General features: G+C 46.2%; 1 protein-coding gene across 1 annotated transcript in view; it reads left to right on the plus strand.

The window, feature by feature from the left end:
• Positions 1-19,905, plus strand: part of LOC147613358 (caffeoylshikimate esterase-like) — a 61,552-nt gene that overhangs the window by 24,919 nt on the left and 16,728 nt on the right. The gene's annotated exons all lie outside the window — the stretch shown is intronic.

A 19,905-nucleotide genomic window follows, 5' to 3' on the forward strand; every position in this document is an offset into this window, starting at 1 on the left:
TGAATATTGAGGCCAGGTCTAGAGAACGTCAGGTGAGAGACAGGTCATGGTGGTGAGCCCTGACTTATTTAGAGGCAAGGTCAATTAGTGAGGCCAAAGGCGCATGTGTGTGATGGGAGATTTCGGTGCTTGGAGGCACAAAGGCCTATCAGAATGCATGCTGGGAACAGAACAAATGTGGACATCCATGGCAGCCAAGGCTTCAGGAATCAGCAAAGCTTCATAAGACATGGGCAGGCTGCCCATGGGTAGCCTAAGCCAGACATTTATAGCCCGCTAGAACAATGTAGGCATAATTGTAAATAAATGTGCCCTCTTCTGCTAGCCAACAGACTGCCAACAGGCCACCCAGCAGTAGAGGGGTTAAGTATCTCTTTTGTGCATTCAGCCCCTCTTCTTCAAGGCAGCCAGCAGGAGTGGCAGAGCTGCCAAAAAGGTTCAGAATCAGCTCAAATATTAGAAAATCAGGGATCATTTTTAGAGGCTTGAATTTCAGCAGCGGCTCCTGCAGATTTGGGGAGCAGGTATTAGCTTTGTTACTGGGCCTGTTAATATCTGGAGAGCACAATGAGATAGTTGTTTAATCAGACTTTAGCCTTTCAGTCTTTGCACTCAACGATGCCATATCACTAAAGAAAATACCTGATGAGTAGTAGCATTGTGATAGATGATGCATAAAGCATTCTCAAAATTATACTAGAATCACTAGAGTCCCATATGTCTCTCATCCAATTGTTAACCTGATGTTAACTAGGGTCCTTCTTACCTAGTTTACTTCTTCCTTGTCATCAGGGTTGTCATCGACATACATTGGAGACAGCTAGTAAAGACTATACTACACACAGATATCTGGCTTACGAGTTCCAGAGGGAGTTGGACAGCAATGGTCTTAAGGACGGGGTCACAGAACCAAAGGAATATGTCATCTAGGTATATATATATATATACATAAATCATCAGTCATAAATCAGAGAGTATCATTAGAATTCAAGCATGTATGCTTAGGCTCTTGCCTGTGCATACCTACAACCCTACTTGTGCTCTCAGCCCATGGCTAAGAAGCTCAGTCTCTTTAGGAGTATTCAGCACACCTTCCCTCAGTCTCGGGCCGGTGTATTTCTCTCGAAGATAGCTTCAAAGTCGCCTAAAGCTTATGGAGAGTTCTGCCTAGCGTTTGGTCGCCTAAAGCTTATGCACAGTTCTGCCCAGCGTTTGGTCGCTTTGTCCTTGCATTTGGCGGTTTGTCAGTCAGTTTGTCCGCTCAATCTTGTGGACACAGTTCAGCTTGTATACAGTTCTCTAGAAGAAGAAATAAAGCAAATACTCCTGCTTGCAGGGGGGCCCTTCAGTGGGTAATTCTGGACCCCATCTGGTGTCATCAGATTCATGTATGCTGTTTTAAAGGATTGCTAAAGACTCACTAAACTCAGGTTTAAAGAAAGGCTTCATTGTTTCACACGGACCTAGCTTGGCGCATGCTACATTGGTATCAGAGCTTTGGGACGTGATTCAACCAAGCAACCTAGGGTGAGGGCATCCTATGGATGGTAAAGTTGAGATCGGAAAACACCACTCGCCCATCTACAATGGCATCAAGCTCCAAAGACATCACTAAAGAAGAAGAACCATTCGAAGAAACGCTTCCGCAAAAAGAAGACGAAGACAACCAAAAGCTAAAGGAGCAGATATACGGCAACTCCAAATTCAACTTGAAAGAGTACAGATGGAAAAAAAACTGATAGAATTATAGGCAATCTTGGACCAGTAGGAGACACCTAAAGAACAAAAATCCTCAATGGAACAATGGTGTCGATGGATGACTGAAAAGGAAGAGCGAGACTGTGAAGCAAGACTGGCCGAATAACTGGCAGAGAAAGCCAAACGCAAGACCAAAGAGGAGCGATTGCGGGCAGAGCTCGAAGCGAAGGCGAACCACGAGCTACAAGCCCGAGAAGACTTGAGGGACTAGTTCCAACAGACACTTCGGACTTTGGTAACTTCTTTCCACCCTTCTCAATCCTCCACAACCCTAGCCATAGCCTCAACAACAGTTATCCGTGCCTCACCGAACTTCACCAAGTACGACGACAAGTGCGACCATTCGGTTGTGACTCAGTCTATTCACTAGTTTATTGCCCACTTTCCTCTTTCAAAAATCATAGAAACCCAGGACAGTCCATCTGGCGGCTCCACACCTCACGGGTGATGCAATTACTTGGTGGCAACATTGGTCCCGTTTGCACACAGATTCCTACACGGGCTTACCGGACTATGATTGGGACACTTTTGTGTCAGATTTGAAGACTAGGTTTTTACCTTCATAGTACATGACAAATCTTGAAGATGAGCTCTACAAACTCACCCAGAACGGTTCCCCTATGCTCACATACTCCAACAAAGGTGATCACATCAGCTCAACAGTTGGCAAAATCCGAGGAGGAGAAGCTCAAGCGATTCATTTGGGGATTGGATCCAAACATTATGCTCCCCATTCGAAATTTTGAACCTTAGACATATGACAGGGCTTTGACTCTTCCACATAATCATGAAAAGATGCTCAATGGATGCAAGCCCAAGACCGCTCCAATCACCCCCAAATCTCAGCAAAACAGCAACGCAGACCAACCAGCAGAAGCAGGCGTCTAACCAGTAAGTAGGTAAGGGGGCTCCCAACAACAACAAGGATCAAAAGAAGAAGGGCCAGAATAGCTTTGGGAAGGAGCGACAAGATGGACCTAAGAATACCCATGAAGAAAAGATCAAGGAGGGCCTTAGTGGAGGATTCCTACAGTTAGATGAGAAGGAACGGTACTTCAAAGAGATTCGTTGCTTTTTTTGCCACCACACGGGACATCCCAAGAAGGATTGTACCAAATGGCAGGCGGAAAAGAGCAAACAACCAGCCTCTACAGTGGCTATTGCCACAGTTGTACCATCCCCTCCACCCTCGCCTTCAACCACCAATGATGTTCAACTTTTGCCTGCTTTGAATGCGGTACCTGCAGTGGTATTTGCTGATAGGGAGGAGGGCGGAGCTGAGGAGCGTCAGAAAGGTCTTATCAGAGCTTATGGCACATCGAAGGGGCAATAGTTTGTTGTCCTTTTTGACATAGGCAGTTCAGAAGATGCCATCTCTCCGCAATTGGCGACCAAGATGAAATGTGCCCTTGTGCTGTATCATTTGGATGTGGACGATTTCACTCTCGGCCTACGTACTCATATTTCTCAGAAAGCTCAACAATTTGCCTTCACAGTTCAAAAGCTCCAATTTCAGAGGGATTTCATTCTCGCCCCTTCTTAGGTGCAACATGATCCTTGGAATTTAGTGGTTCCGCCGGTATGCGCCCATTCCTGATTGGAGGCAGGACACCTTCACAATCGTCAAAGGTTTGCTTGAGCCTACTATCATTCGGGGGGAATGGAGCATTCAAGGTATTCCACTTATTTTCCACCTTTAAGCCAGTAGAACTATCAAAAAGGGAGCTGAATGTGTGATGATCTATGTCCGCCCATGGCAGATAGCGACATCCACCGCGACTACATTAGAACCCCAGATGACCGGCCTCCTCTAGTAGTTTCAAGACATCATGTTGAGGGATGATCTTCCATCAAGACCTCCACCCTCTCGTCTTGAAGACCATCGTATCGAATTGGTACCTGGAGCTGAGCCACCCAGTAAGTTTCCATATCGTCTTTCCAAGGCGTTGGAAGTTAAGTTGGAGACGCAACTAGCACAGTTGCTGAGGTCTGGTTTCATCAGGCCTTCTTCCTCTCCATTTGCTGCACCAATTCTGTTTGTACAGAAGAAAGATAAGATTGCACATCTCTGTGTGGATTGTCAAGCCTTGAACAAGTTGACAGTCAAGAATATGTTCCCCATGCTAAGGATAGAGTACATCCTTGAAAGGCTCAACGGTGCTCAATACTTCACAAAGATCGACCCCAAAAGTGGCTATCATCAAGTCCGGATTTTCGAGACAGATATCCCAAAGATTGCCTTTCGAACAGAACAAGGGCATTATGAGTTTGTGGTCATGTTTTAACCGATGCACCAGCGACATTCAACAAGATGATGTCACGAGTCTTCGCCGTACTCATCGGTATATGTCTTTTAATTTTTTTCGATGACATTCTTATTTTGTCTACCCACTGTAGAGTAGCACGTGAAAGATGTGCAGAAGGTCTTGAAGCTTTTACGAGACAACGAACTCTACATTAATGCAAAGAAGAGCATATTTGGAGTTCAAGAAGTCCACTATCTCGGCTATGTGATTAGTTCCAATGGCATTCGCCTTGATCCTGAAAAGATAAAGGAAATCCCCAATTGGGACGTTACAAAGACAGCCCAAGTGATACGTTCCTTCGTGGGCTTGTGCCAAGCATATAGCTCATGTATAGATTGGTTTTCTAACCTTGCAACACCATTGACATATTTGCCCAAGGGTGTGAAGACTAGAAGACAGAAAGTTTTAGTCATAGGTAAGGCTTTAGAGGCATTCTTTGCTTTGCAAAAGGCAGCTTCCAAAGCACCAATTCTTAAACTCGCATCATGGAATGACACCCTTTTGAGGTAATCACCGATGCCATTAATCTCACCAGAGGAGCAGTTTTGCAACAAGAAGGCAAACCAGTGGCGTATTACAATAGAAAGTTGAATGATGCATAAAAAAGTTATTCTGTATATGACAAAGAGCTATCACAGTCTTGAAGGAGTGGAAAACTTTTCTTTATGGAAGGGAATTTACTGTGAAGACAGACCACCAGGCCTTGAAGTGGTTACAAACTATGTCAAGTGCCCAGTGGAGCGATAGACAGCACCGGTGGGGTCAGTTGTTCCGATGATTGAGTATGTACTGGGTAAGAACAACCCCATCACAGATGCTCCGAGTTGCAAAGGTAGTATTGAGACAGTATAGGAGTCCACTGTGTTGGAGATACAAGGAAAAGATTTAGACAATATGAAGACACATTATATAGATTGTGCAGAATTTGGAACTCCTTACAGTATGGCCCTTTATTCCGAACCGGGTCATTACACCATTCAGGACGGTTGGCTCTTTTACGAGGGTCGACTATGTGTTCTCAGGGAGAAAAGACCGGCACTCCTCCATGATGCACATGATGGCCATGATTCACTTGGTGGTGGTCATCGCGGGATCAACAGTACCTTGGAGAAGTTAGAAAGATCGTTTTATTGGTCGAAGATGCATAGGGATGTGTACAATTATGTTTCTCAGTGTTCTATATGTCAAAAAGTGAAAGTACCTCATACCAAACAAGCAGGGTTGCTTCAACCTTTGCCCGTTCCTGAGGGTCCATTTCACGACATTACGACGGATTTTGTTGGACCCCTTCCCGCATCTACTAGATCTCGGATAGTTGACAGATTTAGTAAATTTTGTATGCTTATACCATGCAAGCAGACGGCCACAACAGAGAGCCCGGTCCTTTCTCTGTTATTGGTATCCAGTTTGTGTTTTACCGCGGACCATTACCTCATATCAGGACCCAAAGTTTACATCTCACTTTTGGCAAGCTCTCTTTGACAACTTTGGTACTAAATTGTATTTGTCCAGTGCATTGCATCCTCAGACCGATGGCCAAACCGAGATTTACAATTCGATGTGCTTAAAGCGTACTGCCATGATCAATAGTCGAAGTGGGAGCTTTATCACCCGTTGGTACAGGCAATTCTCAATGACACTCACTCATCCAGTGTTGGCAGAACTCTGTACGAGGCAGCCTTTGGTCGAAGATTTTTATCCCTTCTCACGAGGATGATCTCTCCTTCCTTGGAAGCCAACAAGATGACAAAAACTTTTTCAGCCATCATTGAGTCCGTCAAAGAGCGTCTTACCAAAGCTTAGGAGGCTTACACACCAAACAGGCAAACAAGTCACGGAGAGACGTCAATTTCAAAGAAGGTGAATGGGTATATTTAAGGATCATGAAGCAAAGACTCAAGAAGCAAGTGGGCAAGCGTTGTCCAAAGTTGTTATTCAGAAGTTTTGGTCCTTTTCCTATCATAAAGAAGATAAGCAATGTCGCCATGCAACTCAGATTGCCAGACAGTTGGACGATGCACAACGTCTTCCACGTCTCTTGGTTAAAGCCTTATATTGGACCTTCATTGTAGAATGTTCCAGAAGAGCAGCAGCTAGAAATGGTTGATGAAGCAGAGGTGATAGAGCCTGAGTAGATCCTTCTACATTGCTGGAAGCATGGTTCTGGACGACGTCTTTGCCAATTTTTTGCCAAGTTCAAAGATCGAGGGACCCATGAAGCTGTTTGGCTAGATGAAGAATTCTTCCTCGAGTATCCACAGTTATTGGCGGACTACCTCGGAGCTATGAACCTGCCGCCAAGCTAAGCAAGAGGGAATGTCACATGCACCCATGCACTATGGTACACGGTGACAAACTGGCTCATCAACAGTGCAAGAATCATGTACAGAAGTAGTACCTTTTAGGATTTATTTGTCGTATGCCGTGACCCCTTTGTGAGCCCAATCTGGGACATGTCAAGCATGAGCTACGTAGGTCAGTCTCCCAGCTTTAGAGTGTCACGTTAGTCCTCTCAACCCACTGTGGAGAATTCAGCAAGTGTTCATCATTCAGATGCATATAGATGTCATAGCAGTAGATGCATTATAGGCATTTAGTTGCATAGCATGTAGATGGGGCCAGTCCTAAGGCTAGCCCCCAGAGTATGGGCTAGCCTTGCAAGGGGTAGACAACCCCTAGCCTTTCATATACGGATAGGAAGCAGCCTGTTGGAGGCCATTGAGCAGTCGGCCAGGTAATGGTAGACCTGGACAGCAGTCGGCCAAGTGCCAGACTGTCATGGCCCTGTGAAAATGGAGTAGGACAAGTGTGGGCATGGTGGTTGCAGAGTCAGAATATTTTATGATTCACATGGGGGGTGCCCGGACAGAGTTTAAGATGTGTGGACATCCCTAGGTGTGAAGGGGGGAACTAGAAACATTAAGTTTTAATGTTTATTGGAGTTTGCCCCTAGGCCTTAGTGGCCCTAGGAACTTATTAAAGTTTGGGGCCCTAGGGATTAATTTGGGGAGGAGTGTTTCTCTCTCCTCTCTCTCTCTCTTCCCTTTTTGGGAGTCGTGGAGTAAAAGTGGAAGAGCCTTCATGCGCATGTTCTCTAGCGTGGAAAAGCACAAAAGAAGCAAGGCGGCTGCTGTTTTCTGTGTGTTTGCTGCTGATTTCTTCTGTATAACCAGCTGTACTTCCCACGTGTGCAGTCCGTACAGCACTGTACGACTGCAAGTACAGGCTGCTGCTGAAATCTGCTGCAAGTGTTCTTCTTCTCTGCTGGAATTCTCTGCGCACAGGCCAGTACAGGCTGTACCAGCAAGTACACAGCCCGTACAGCCCTGTACGACAGCCGTACAGTGTACGGACAGGGCTGACGCACGCTTTTCTGAGTTCTGTAGCTGCAGGCGGCGCTTGTTAGGTGGCTGGACAGACCTGAATACACAGGTTCAGGTTGGTACAGGAGAGGATAGCAGGCTGTTTATGCAAGTACCACTCCTGGCACGTATCCTGAGGCGGTACAGACGGGTACAGTGCTGATTTTCAGATCTGTATTTTCAAGGACAGCATAAGAGTGAACATCAGGAGGAGGATACAGGCAAGTACAAGCACATGTGTGAAGCAGGGTTGTGGATACAAGTGCCTGCAAGTACAGATTGGTGCTGTTGCTTCCTCCAGTGCTGTTTCACGAGCTGAACTTGGTAAGCTCTGTTCCTGTTCATCTATCTCTCTTTCTACTGCTTGATGTCTGTTGCAGATATGTGTTATCTGGCCCCTTGTGAGAGGAGGGGTATGGCAGATTGACAAGGGATTAAGACAGAGTTTGGACAGCACATGTATGTTTGAGCTGAGATGATGTATCATGCACTTGAGTTATGCCATATGTATGCCCATGGCTGGCCTGCTTAGTGATCTTGGCTGATCAGAGGGAGGCACAGTGTGTTGTTTGAAGACACAGATCTGTGTGCATAGATCCTCTGTGCTGAGAAGGATTTGTGGGCCGTCAGATTGGACTTACAGGTGTAAACTCTTGGCTGGTCTTTGTGTTGTACTCAGCCATTCATTTTATTATAATTGAATAAAGAAATACCGCAAGGGGCGCCAAGCTTTGGGGCCAACAGATGTCGCTGTGTTTTCAGATTTGGGCACTCTAGCTCCAATCTGTGTTTTGTTTCTCATCTAGACTACAAGTGGACGGGTGATTGCTTCTACCGCACTCTGGTTTTCTATCAGAGGCCGGTTTCAAGGTTCCGTTGCCGGGACCAATCATCAACTTTCTGAAGGGGGTGAGCTCGTGGTTGCTTTGAAGAAAGCCATCGCTGAAAAATTCAGCAATCATGTCTGATACAGAGGAAGAGTACTTCTATCATGAAGAAGAAGAGCAAGAGACTTCTCCTGAAAGAGATGTATCTGAGGATATTTTTGCAGGAGAACAAGCTGCAGATGTTGAGCCTTATGAGGATGTAACACAGCCAGAAGATGTGCATGGTAAAGAGGATGATGCTCGGTTCAAAGATCGCTTGGCTAGTGTTATGGATACTTTTATGCAGCTCACACAGAGTGAGAGATTTGCTGAATTTTTGAGATCTCGCACAGAGCCCCGCACAGAGCCCGAGAAAAAGAAGAAGAAGGTTCGATCAAAGAATCTTTCCCATGGTCATAGTGGTACCACTCCACAGGATCCATCTCCTGCACAGTTTCCAAACATGCAGCATGCTTTTGGTGCTAACCCACAGAGTTCCTTCTATGGACAGCCACCTATTCCTCAGCAGAACATGCATCCAGGTTATTTTGGTGGTGGCTCGGTGTTCCAATCCATGACTGGGGGTTACCCTCAGGGAGGCATGGGTATGTATGGGCCTTTTGGAGCCAATTTTCAGCCTGGCATGCAAGGGAATATGTATGGTGGTATGCAGTCCGGTATGCAAGGAAATGTGTTTGGAAGCATGCAACCTGGGATGCAAGGCAATATGTTTGGTGGTATGCAGCCAGGTATGCATAACGGAATGTTTGGAAACATGGCTGGGATGTATGGTATGCCTAGTGTTGGAATGGGAAATGTTGACCCAATGATGGGTATGAATGTTGGGGGCAGCAATCTTACGAAACCACTTCCATATGATAATCTAACGCCTATGGGAAAGGCGAAAGATTACAAGGAAGGGGGAGCTGCAGTGAAGTTTGACACTTTCAGTGGAGCCAAGGATAAATTGAAAGCACTTACCTTTTTACAGCAGTTTGATGCTGCTTTTTCTGGTGGGAATTACACAGAGTCCTCAAAGGTGAGGAAAGCTGCCACTTTTCTCAAGGGCAATGCTTTGCAGTGGTGGTCTACTCTTCTTTTGCAGGGCATAGCACCCACCACATGGGTCCAATTCAAACAGGTTTTCTCTTCCGTATGGCTCACATCTACATTTGAGGTGGATGTTATGACCGCATGGCACAAGTTGGATGCTTCAAAGTGTGATAGTTTGGAGGATTACAACAAGAAGTTTTGGGAAGCTCTACTCCCAGTGACTTCTTATCGTGCCGTGCCATTATCTGAGCAGGTAGAGAAGTATTGTTGTGGGCTGCCCAAAGAGGTACGAGATTATTGTATAAAGACAAGAGTAACGAACATGTCACAGATGATTGAAAATGCTATGACAGCTAATGCGTTACTCACAGGTGGTTCATCTGGGTTTAAAGGCAGTAAGAAATTGAGCAAGAAAGCTGAAAAATTTGGGCATGCTTCTCGTGATGCTAAAGGGTCTTTAGAGACAAAGTATAAGAAGTTGCCAATGCCCGAGAGGACTTATGAGGAAAGACAGGCTTTGAGAGATGCTCAAAAGTGTTTTTACTGTACTGAAGAGGGGCATATGTCATTCAATTGTCCCAAAAGAACGTCCAAAAAGGATCCTGACAATAAAGGAGAGCCCAAGCCAAAGAAACCAAAGCCTTCTCCAAGCTTAGTTCCTGATCTTGTGGGGGAGCAGCTAGGTGGTGAAGCTACAGAGTTGTGCAGGGCATGGGGCAAAGTGAGAGATCAGAATGCTTTGATCTTCTTTGACACAGGTGCTAGAGCCAACTTCATTTCACCAGATTTGGCTGGCCGATTGGGGATTCGCGCAGAGGAGATGGAGCCGTTACATGAGGCAAATATGGCTTGTCCAGGGTATGCAGAACCCGTTACTCCTATTATTGGGAAGCTTCGGCTTCATTTGCAGGGTTATGTGGATAGCGAGGAGTTCTTCATCATGCCTTTGGATGGCTGCGATGTTTTGTTGGGGATGCCATGGTGCCACAGGGTACATGCGGTGGTGGATACTTACAATAGGAAAATTACTCTGACTCATAGAGGGAAAGAGCATGTATTGGATGTAAAACTCAAAGGGGAATCTGTTCCTATTGTATCCGCTTCGGCGATTTCATCAGTAATGAAAAAGCATCTTTTCGCGTACTTGATTTATGTAAAGGATGCACAGGATGATGAGTCTAAGTCTAATTTGTCAATGTTAGATAAGGACAGGGCTGATTTCTTAAGTGGGTTTCAAGACTGTTTTTCGGAGTCATTACCAGGAGAATTACCTCCTGAGAGGCCAGAAGATCATTCCATAGATCTGATTCCCGGTAGTACTCCACCGAATAGACCGCCGTACCGTGTTAGTGCAGCCCAACAGGAAGAGATTATGAGTCAGGTGCAGGAGCTATTGAATAAGGGGTTGATTCAGCCTAGCTCATCACCCTTTTGCTCACCTGTGCTCTTAGTGCAGAAGAAGGATGGTTCTTGGCGCATGTGTATAGATTACAGGGCGCTGAATAAGAATACCATCAAGAATCGATTCCCCATACCGAGGATCGATGACATCTTGGACCGCTTACAGGGCTCCACAGTTTTTAGTCATATTGACTTGAAAAGCGGGTATCATCAGATACGAATTAGACCCGAGGATGTGCATAAGACAGCATTCCGAACCACGTTTGGGTTGTATGAGTTCTTGGTTATGCCCTTTGGTTTGACAAATGCGCCTGCCACATTTAACAGAATGATGGACAGGATTTTCAGGCCTCATAGAGAGTTTGTGGGCACATTCTTTGATGATATGATTGTGCATTCATGAACTGAGGAAGAGCATAGAAGGCATTTGGCCATTGTGTTTGCAGAACTCAGAAACCATAGGTTGGTGGTTAATGGCAAGAAGAGTGAGTTCTTTTTGCAAGAGATACATTTCTTGGGGCATATTGTGTCTGGTCATGGAGTCCGTATGGATCCAGCAAAGGTGGAAGCAATACTTAATTGGCCAGCTTTGAGGACCGTGCATGATGTACGCAGCTTTTTAGGATTGTGTTCCTATTACAGGCGTTACATACGGCACTTTGCTGAAATTGCTTCGCCTCTTCATGCTTTGACGAAGAAAGCAACTCCGTTTAGATGGGCTGATCGGGAAATTACAGCATTCAAAAAGCTCAAAGAAAAGCTTACTTCGGACCCAGTATTGGTATTACCGGACCTCCGAAAGGCCTTTGTTGTCCAGTGTGATGCATGTGGAAGTAGCATTGGTGCAGTTCTCATGCAAGAGGGACATGTGATAGCCTATGAGAGTAGAGTTTTGCAAGATGCTGAGAAGCATTTACAGGTGTATGAGAAAGAGATGTTGGCTGTAATTCACGCTCTTTCTACATGGAAACACTACTTGCTTGGGGCTGATTTCACTGTACAGACAGATCATCAGACCTTGCGTTATTTCCTCACGCAGACTAAGCTTTCAGAGAAGCATATGCGTTGGGCAGACTTTTTGTCAATGTTTCACTTCCAGATTGTCCATGTGGAAGGCAAAAAGAATGTAGTGGCAGATGCTTTGTCACGCAAGCCACAGGTCTCTGCAGTTTCACTTGCTTATCATCATGAGCTTGATGAAATGAAAGAGCAGTATGCCCATGATGAGGATTTTGAAAGGTTGTATGATCAGATGTCTGAGGGTCAGCGGCATGAGCATTACTCTCTTAGAGATGGGTTTTTATTGATGCATGGCAGACTGTGTGTTACCAGGCCATTGCGACTCAAGGTTATGATTGAAAGTCATGCTCCACCGTATGGAGGTCATAGAGGTATTGACGCCACGGTCAAAGCAGTGGAGACTTTTTTTTATTGGCCAACCTTGAGAAGAGATGTTGATGCCTTTGTGAGGCAATGCATCGTATGTCAGAAGGTAAAGTTTGACCGTCAGAAGACACCAGGGTTATTACAGCCTTTACCTATTCCGGATAGACCTTGGGAGAGCATTGCCATGGATTTTGTATTCGATCTTCCACGGACACAAACGGGAAATGATGGCATCTGGACTATCATATGCAGGTTCAGTAAGCAGGCACATTTCATTCCCGTGCGGAAGACAATTAAAGTGGATCATATGGTGAAGTTGTTCATGGCGAACATCTTCAAGTATCATGGCTTGCCTACGTCTATCATTAGTGACCGTGATCCACGGATGACGAGTTTGTTTTGGAGAGGGTTGTTTGACAACATGGGTACAACTCTCAAGTTTTCATCGTCATTTCATCCACAGATAGATGGTCAGTCAGAAGAGGCTAACTCTACAGTGTTGGATCTTCTCAAGTGTTATGTGTCAGAGCACAAGCAACAATGGGAAAAGTATCTTCCTTTGGTGGAGTTTGCATATAACAACACTGTACATAGCTCGACAGGCAAGGCGCCTTTTGAGATTGTAGAAGGAGGGAAGAAGGTACCACCCATTTTGCATACAAAGGATAAGATCTTTGAGGCTGATCAGTATGTGGAGAGCTTGGATGAAGCTTATCGGAGAGTTAACTTGGCCCTCCAGAAAACTCAGCAGAAGCAAAAGAAAGCCGCAGACCGTCACAGACGTGATTTACAGTTTGCATTGGGTGATTGGGTTCTTTTGCGTTTTGAAAAGGCTAGACTCAAGAAGATGAAGGGTAAAGAGCGCTTATTCCCTAAGTTGAGTATGCGATACTATGGGCCTTTTCAGGTTTTGGAAAAGATTGGTGAGGTAACCTATCGTTTGAAGTTACCAGATCACTGGAGGATTCACAATGCTTTTCACGTGAGTCTTCTTAGACCTTTCCGTGGGGATGTGCCTGAGGATGTATCAGATGAGGCTCAGCCGGAAGTTGAGGAACTTGATGAGGTTCTGATTCCAGAGCAGATACTGGCACATAAAGAAAGGAAGGTACGAGGTAAAGTTTCCCGTCGCTATCTTGTGAAGTTCAAGAACTATTCACCGATGGATGCGAAGTGGATGGAGGAAGGTGACTTAACAGATTCACCTCAGGTTTTGCAGCTTTATCTCGATGCCTTTGAGTTAGAGCCGACTCTTATTGTGGCTCATTCAGGTTCAGCAGAGCATGGGTCTGGAGCATTACCTGATGCTCAAGAGGGGGGTAGCACCTCCACTCCCTTGATCCAGACAGGCTCAGATGACATCTAGAGGTCGCTTGGTGCAGATTTTCTCTCACCCGAAGGTACTGAGGCTGACAGTACATCTGTTTATGGGACTTCTATGATATATGTGTACTAGTCACATGGAGATTTTTGTGGATATGTATGGTTCACAGTGGTATACAACTTGGACTATTACTATGCCATTGGTTTGCAGTGAATGTTGATACATGTGTATGGCTCAGAGAGATTGGGACGCTGATCTTGCCATATTGTATATTTCACTTTGGATATTTTGATGCATCACCAGAATGCAATCGAGGACGCTTGCCATCTTTCAAGAGGGGGGTATGTCATGGCCCTGTGAAAATGGAGCAGGACAAGTGTGGGCATGGTGGTTGCAGAGTCAGAATATTTTATGATTCACATGGGGGGTGCCCGGACAGAGTTTAAGATGTGTGGACATCCCTAGGTGTGAAGGGGGGAACTAGAAACATTAAGTTTTAATGTTTATTGGAGTTTGCCCCTAGGCCTTAGTGGCCCTAGGAACTTATTAAAGTTTGGGGCCCTAGGGATTAATTTGGGGAGGAGTGTTTCTCTCTCCTCTCTCTCTCTCTTCCCTTTTTGGGAGTCGTGGAGTAAAAGTGGAAGAGCCTTCATGCGCATGTTCTCTAGCGTGGAAAAGCACAAAAGAAGCAAGGCGGCTGCTGTTTTCTGTGTGTTTGCTGCTGATTTCTTCTGTATAACCAGCTGTACTTCCCACGTGTGCAGTCCGTACAGCACTGTACGACTGCAAGTACAGGCTGCTGCTGAAATCTGCTGCAAGTGTTCTTCTTCTCTGCTGGAATTCTCTGCGCACAGGCCAGTACAGGCTGTACCAGCAAGTACACAGCCCGTACAGCCCTGTACGACAGCCGTACAGTGTACGGACAGGGCTGACGCACGCTTTTTTGAGTTCTGTAGCTGCAGGCGGCGCTTGTCAGGTGGCTGGACAGACCTGAATACACAGGTTCAGGTTGGTACAGGAGAGGACAGCAGGCTGTTTATGCAAGTACCACTCCTGGCACGTATCCCGAGGCGGTACAGACGGGTACAGTGCTGATTTTCAGATCTGTATTTTCAAGGACAGCATAAGAGTGAACATCAGGAGGAGGATACAGGCAAGTACAAGCACATGTGTGAAGCAGGGTTGTGGATACAAGTGCCTGCAAGTACAGATTGGTGCTGTTGCTTCCTCCAGTGCTGTTTCACGAGCTGAACTTGGTAAGCTCTGTTCCTGTTCATCTATCTCTCTTTCTACTGCTTGATGTCTGTTGCAGATATGTGTTATCTGGCCCCTTGTGAGAGGAGGGGTATGGCAGATTGACAAGGGATTAAGACAGAGTTTGGACAGCACATGTATGTTTGAGCTGAGATGATGTATCATGCACTTGAGTTATGCCAGATGTATGCCCATGGCTGGCCTGCTTAGTGATCTTGGCTGATCAGAGGGAGGCACAGTGTGTTGTTTGAAGACACAGATCTGTGTGCATAGATCCTCTGTGCTGAGAAGGATTTGTGGGCCGTCAGATTGGACTTACAGGTGTAAACTCTTGGCTGGTCTTTGTGTTGTACTCAGCCATTCATTTTATTATAATTGAATAAAGAAATACCGCAAGGGGCGCCAAGCTTTGGGGCCAACAGGTGTCGCTGTGTTTTCAGATTTGGGCACTCTAGCTCCAATCTGTGTTTTGTTTCTCATCTAGACTACAAGTGGACGGGTGATTGCTTCTACCGCACTCTGGTTTTCTATCAGAGGCCGGTTTCAAGACTGCTGTCGGCTAGCAGAGGTGGCAGTCGGCTAGAAGATGCAGCAACCCGACATCAAATCTCAGCCGACTAAGCATTATTTGCTAGTCGTGATTCAGTTGCTACAGCCGAGTGACATTTAATGTTAGTTGTGAGCATTTTCTGCCAGTTGACCAGCATAAGAGGCAGCCGACTGGCTTCATGTGGCCATATAAAAGGACAGGACCAGTTCAGTCCATAAATCAGCATGTATGATTAGGCTCTTGCCTGTGCATACTTACAGCCCTACTTGTGCTCTGATCCCAAGGCAAAGAAGCTCAGTCTCTTCAGGAGTATTCAGCACACCTTCCCTCAGTCTCGGGCCAGTGTATTTCTCTCGAAGATAGCTTCAAAGTCGCCTAAAGCTTATGCACAGTTCTGCCCGCTTTGTCCTTGTGTTTGGTGGTTTGTCGTTCAGTTAGTCAGTTTGTCCGCTCAGTCTTGTGGACACAGTTCAGCTTGTATACAGTTCTCCAGAAGTAGAAACAAAGCAAATACTTCTGCTTGCAGGGGAGCCCTTCAGGTTATTCGGGACCCCATTTGGTGTCGTCTCTATTACATCTATTTTAGATTCATGTATGCTGTTTTAAAGGATTGCTAAAGACTCAGTAAACTCAGGTTTAAAGAAAGGCTTCGTTGTTTCACACGGTCCTAGCTCAGTGCATGCTACAGGTTATTTCTTATTAGTTCACTTTTAGGTGATGGGCGCCCAACTTTTTATTAAGTGTGGAAGCCCGAGGCCAATAAGTGGCATGTATATAAGTGACTTTCAGTAATGAGAAAGGGGCATTCTCTTGGGTCTGGATTTGTGTCCTTGTGCTTTAGCTCTCCACTCTCTTGCTCTCTCTCTCTCTTTGGTGGTTTAGTGTGTGAGTTTACTAGCCTTGAAAGAAAGAGCAAACATAGGTTGTAGGCTCAAACCACAAATTGTAGAAGGCTAGAAACAGTTGACTATTGCTGAAATTGAGCACGAGGGAAGCCCGTAGGTGCTTACGAGCATAAGAGATAGCCAGTGACCTCCAACAGATATGCAAGAATGAGAAGGAAAATGAGGGGAAGGGTGTGCACCCTTATATATCCCTCCTTTGAGTTGGTTGGCGAGCTGTAGCAGGCCGACAGCTGTCATGTAGCATAAAAATGTTATAAAAAACCTAAAAATGGTAGAAAAATCCCAAATAATATTTAATAAAATATGCTAATGCGGGGTCTCATAAAATGACTAGTAGAAGCATGAAAAGGTGTATGTAGACCACTCCATGGGGAATCCCATCGTGCTCATAGTGCCCTCCAAAAAGCTCCAATCCACCCTGTCATAAGCTTTCTCAAAGTCTAGGAGTAGCACAATGAAGTCCTCCTATCGCATCCTGGTTGAAGTTGTCGGCTTCCAAAAGGTAAAGATGTTGTCCAAAATACTTCGATCCTGAACAAAACTAGTCTGAGTGTCATGGATCAAGTCTGGGAGGGAAGGCTGAAGTCGCTTGCTGATGGCCTTGGCTAAAATCTTGTAGGCCGTCCCTAGAACGGTGATGGGTCTCAACTGCCGGATCTCCAATCTATCACCACCCTCCTTGGGAGTCAAATGTATCAAGCCCTTTGTGAGCCTCTATGGCATGGCACTTGTGAGCATAATCTCATTGAAGGCAGCGCGAAGGCTACCTTCCATGAGGTCCCAATGGCGAAGAAAGGAAGAAACAGGAAGCCCATCTGTCCCCGGGCATTTGCCCCTAGGTAATGCCTTCACCGCCTCCGCAAGCTCCTCTGCAGTGAAAGAGGTCAATAAGAAAGACTGAAGGGAGGGGGGAACCACCTCTCTCGTGTGCCTCCAGACCCTCTCGTGCGCATCCATCACCTGGGGGGATAATGGGGCATCAGAGTGAGAAGAGACCGGAAGAAATCCGTGGCGATGGCTCTCACCTGCGGAGGATCAGAAACAATAGCTCCATCTTGGCCACGTAGCCTGCGAATACCGTCTCTCCTCCTGCGTGGGCCAGCTATCTCAAAGAAGTCTCCAGTAACTCTGTCACTGGCCTAAGTGTAGAATGAAGCCCTAGCATGGTATCTATACTCCACCCTGCTCTCCTCAATGGACCGAATCTCTGTGCGGGCGACAACGATCTAACTCTTGATCCATGGGCTGTCGGGGGAACTCTCCTGAAGATGTTGTAAAGAGGCTAGGCCCCTCCTCACACTCCTTTCCTGCTCCCGAAATCCCTCCAATCTTCTCTGGGCTGCCTCCTGTAAGAAAATACTAACGTCCCCCCCAAGGCCATCATCCAAAGTGCACGCTGCAGATCTTGAGGAAAAGTATCGACCATATCTGCTCAATCCGGCTACAAATCTCGGGGTCTTGAATGAGGCTGTCTGGAATCCTGGAGCTCACATGTCTGTCATGCCTCCATGGGTCCTCTAGGGAAGGAATAACTGAGGCATGATCTGAAAATGTAGTGCCTGCCAGAATACCAACCATACTTCCACGGCTGCAAGCCCACTCGTCAACATAAAACTTGTCTAGCCAAGAGAGGTTGGCGCTAGTGCTCCGCCTATTTGATCGAGAGAAGCTAAGACTTCCACGGCTACTCCCAAATTCTCGAGGATGCCAAGGGTCCTGTCCCCTTAGAATCAGTATCATCTCCTCCCATGCAAAGTACTCCACTCTTGAGGCTGTGGCCGTGCCACCTCCAAGTCTGTCCTTTGTTGCCTCTATCATGTTGAAGTCACCACCCATGCACCGAAAATCAGCCTAGGGTAGGCCTATCGGGACAGTGCTCCAAAAGATAGCTCTACTTGCAACCGCATTCGGGGCATAAATGCTGAAGAAGCCAACGCTATCCTCTCCAATCAGAATGGTAGCCCACTGAGCACGTCCTGGAACTATGATTCCTGATCCTGTCACAGACGGTAGAAGGTGCTCATTGACAGAGAGACACACTCCTCCCTGTGTCCCTGGAGGGCCGAAGGATGGAGACCAAAAAGTATGACTCTTGCCTAGTAGAATCTTCTCGCAGCGGCGGGTATGCCCCTTAGTAAGATGGTGCTCCTGAAGGAAAAGAATGTCGATAGATCCCCCCACCATAGCTCGATGCAGCTCTCCTCTAAGGACGCCTCGTCTCTGAAAGCACTGAGGCCTCCCTAAGCCCTGAATGTTCCATGAGACAATCCTCATATCAATCTCTGTGTGAGGCGGAACTACCGGAACTGCCTCCACTCGGAGTCTTGGGCATGGGCTTAGACGGGGAATAGTCACAATTTGTCTTGGTACGTAGTCGCGCCAAGTGGGCGTGGATCCTGCCCTCCATCTACTGCCACTTTGCCCGAGCGTGAGTATGCATACTCCGTGCTCCATTGATCACAATGGAGGTATTTGTAGGAAAGGGGGAGAGGTACTGTGTCACCCTTTGGCCACCCAATTGGTCCACCCGTGCTTTCTTATCATGTATGTACATTGGACTGGTGTCCATGGCAGTTGTTTATGCCGGGGATTGATGCCACTCATGTCATACTGTAGACTTGGCTTTCCGTTGGGGCTTGTGCCTCCGTGTACATGCCCAGAAATGCTTGGTGGATTGGTGTTCCATTGGGTCTGGTGCCTCGTGTACTTGCCTGGAGCACGTATAGTCTCATGAACGGGGATTGTCCATACCAATACTGCATTGCATAGCATCTTTGTGTGCTTGCTTGCAATTGAAAAGGCATGTTGTTTTCATGCTTGCTTGACCAATGTGTAGTTCCGGGTAAGGGGACGCTCGCCCGTGAACTGTGCGTGTGAAACTTGTCTGCTGACATGGTTGTGTGGCATGTGAACAGGTGGTAAGTATTACCCAATCTAGGCTCAAATAGCCCTTAGGACTTAGCCAATATTTATAAGTGAGTGTGTTCTCACTTCATTAAAGTTTGGACGCCCAAAAGTCACTATAAATTATGACCGCTTGCAAGTTCACACTCACTGAAGTCCCGAGGCGGACAAGAGTCAATGTCCAGGACCTGATCCTCCCCTTTTACTCATAAATGGGCATCTCCCCATGTCCCTTCACCTGATTGGACCCCAATTCACTTACTTATTAAGAGAAAATTCGTGTTTTCTCTTCATGAAGATTTTTGGAGGCTGAAAACTCTGTTTTTCCACCATTTCTCTCCATTTCCAAGCTCTCCATAGCCATACCCAACTTGCTAGGGTGTTTTCCAAGCTTCCAAGAGTGTTTCCAAGTCCTAATCACTCTCCTACTCACTCCCAATGACTGAAATTCAGCAAAACAGCTCTCATTTTTGCTGTAATTTTTGGTCTTTTTGCTGAAAACCCTAATTTCAGCCTTCCTTTCTCAAGTTGAACCATGGGGAAGCTTTCCCAAGGTTCCCTTCATCCTCTTGAAGACTTTTGTCTCGCGAAGAAAGGCGACAAATCAAAGATCTCAACACTCCAAGGACTTCCATCGCGAAGACTTCCGCTGTCATCGACTCTACTTGCTATTGGTAACCTTTTATGCTTAAATATGGGAGCAAGTAGTAGGAGGGAGGAACCGGATTACAAGATCACATACCCTGTGTAGTGTTCTCTTGTCCTAGGTGCTCTCTTGCAGATTGTTGCTACCATGTGTTGGTGGAACAATAGAGAGCAGATGGTAGGGAACATGG

The sequence above is a fragment of the Cibotium barometz genome, chromosome 44, assembly GCF_041138505.1.
Source record: "Cibotium barometz isolate CiBa-2024 chromosome 44, ASM4113850v1, whole genome shotgun sequence".
In the NCBI taxonomy this organism is placed as follows: Eukaryota; Viridiplantae; Streptophyta; class Polypodiopsida; order Cyatheales; family Cibotiaceae; genus Cibotium; species Cibotium barometz.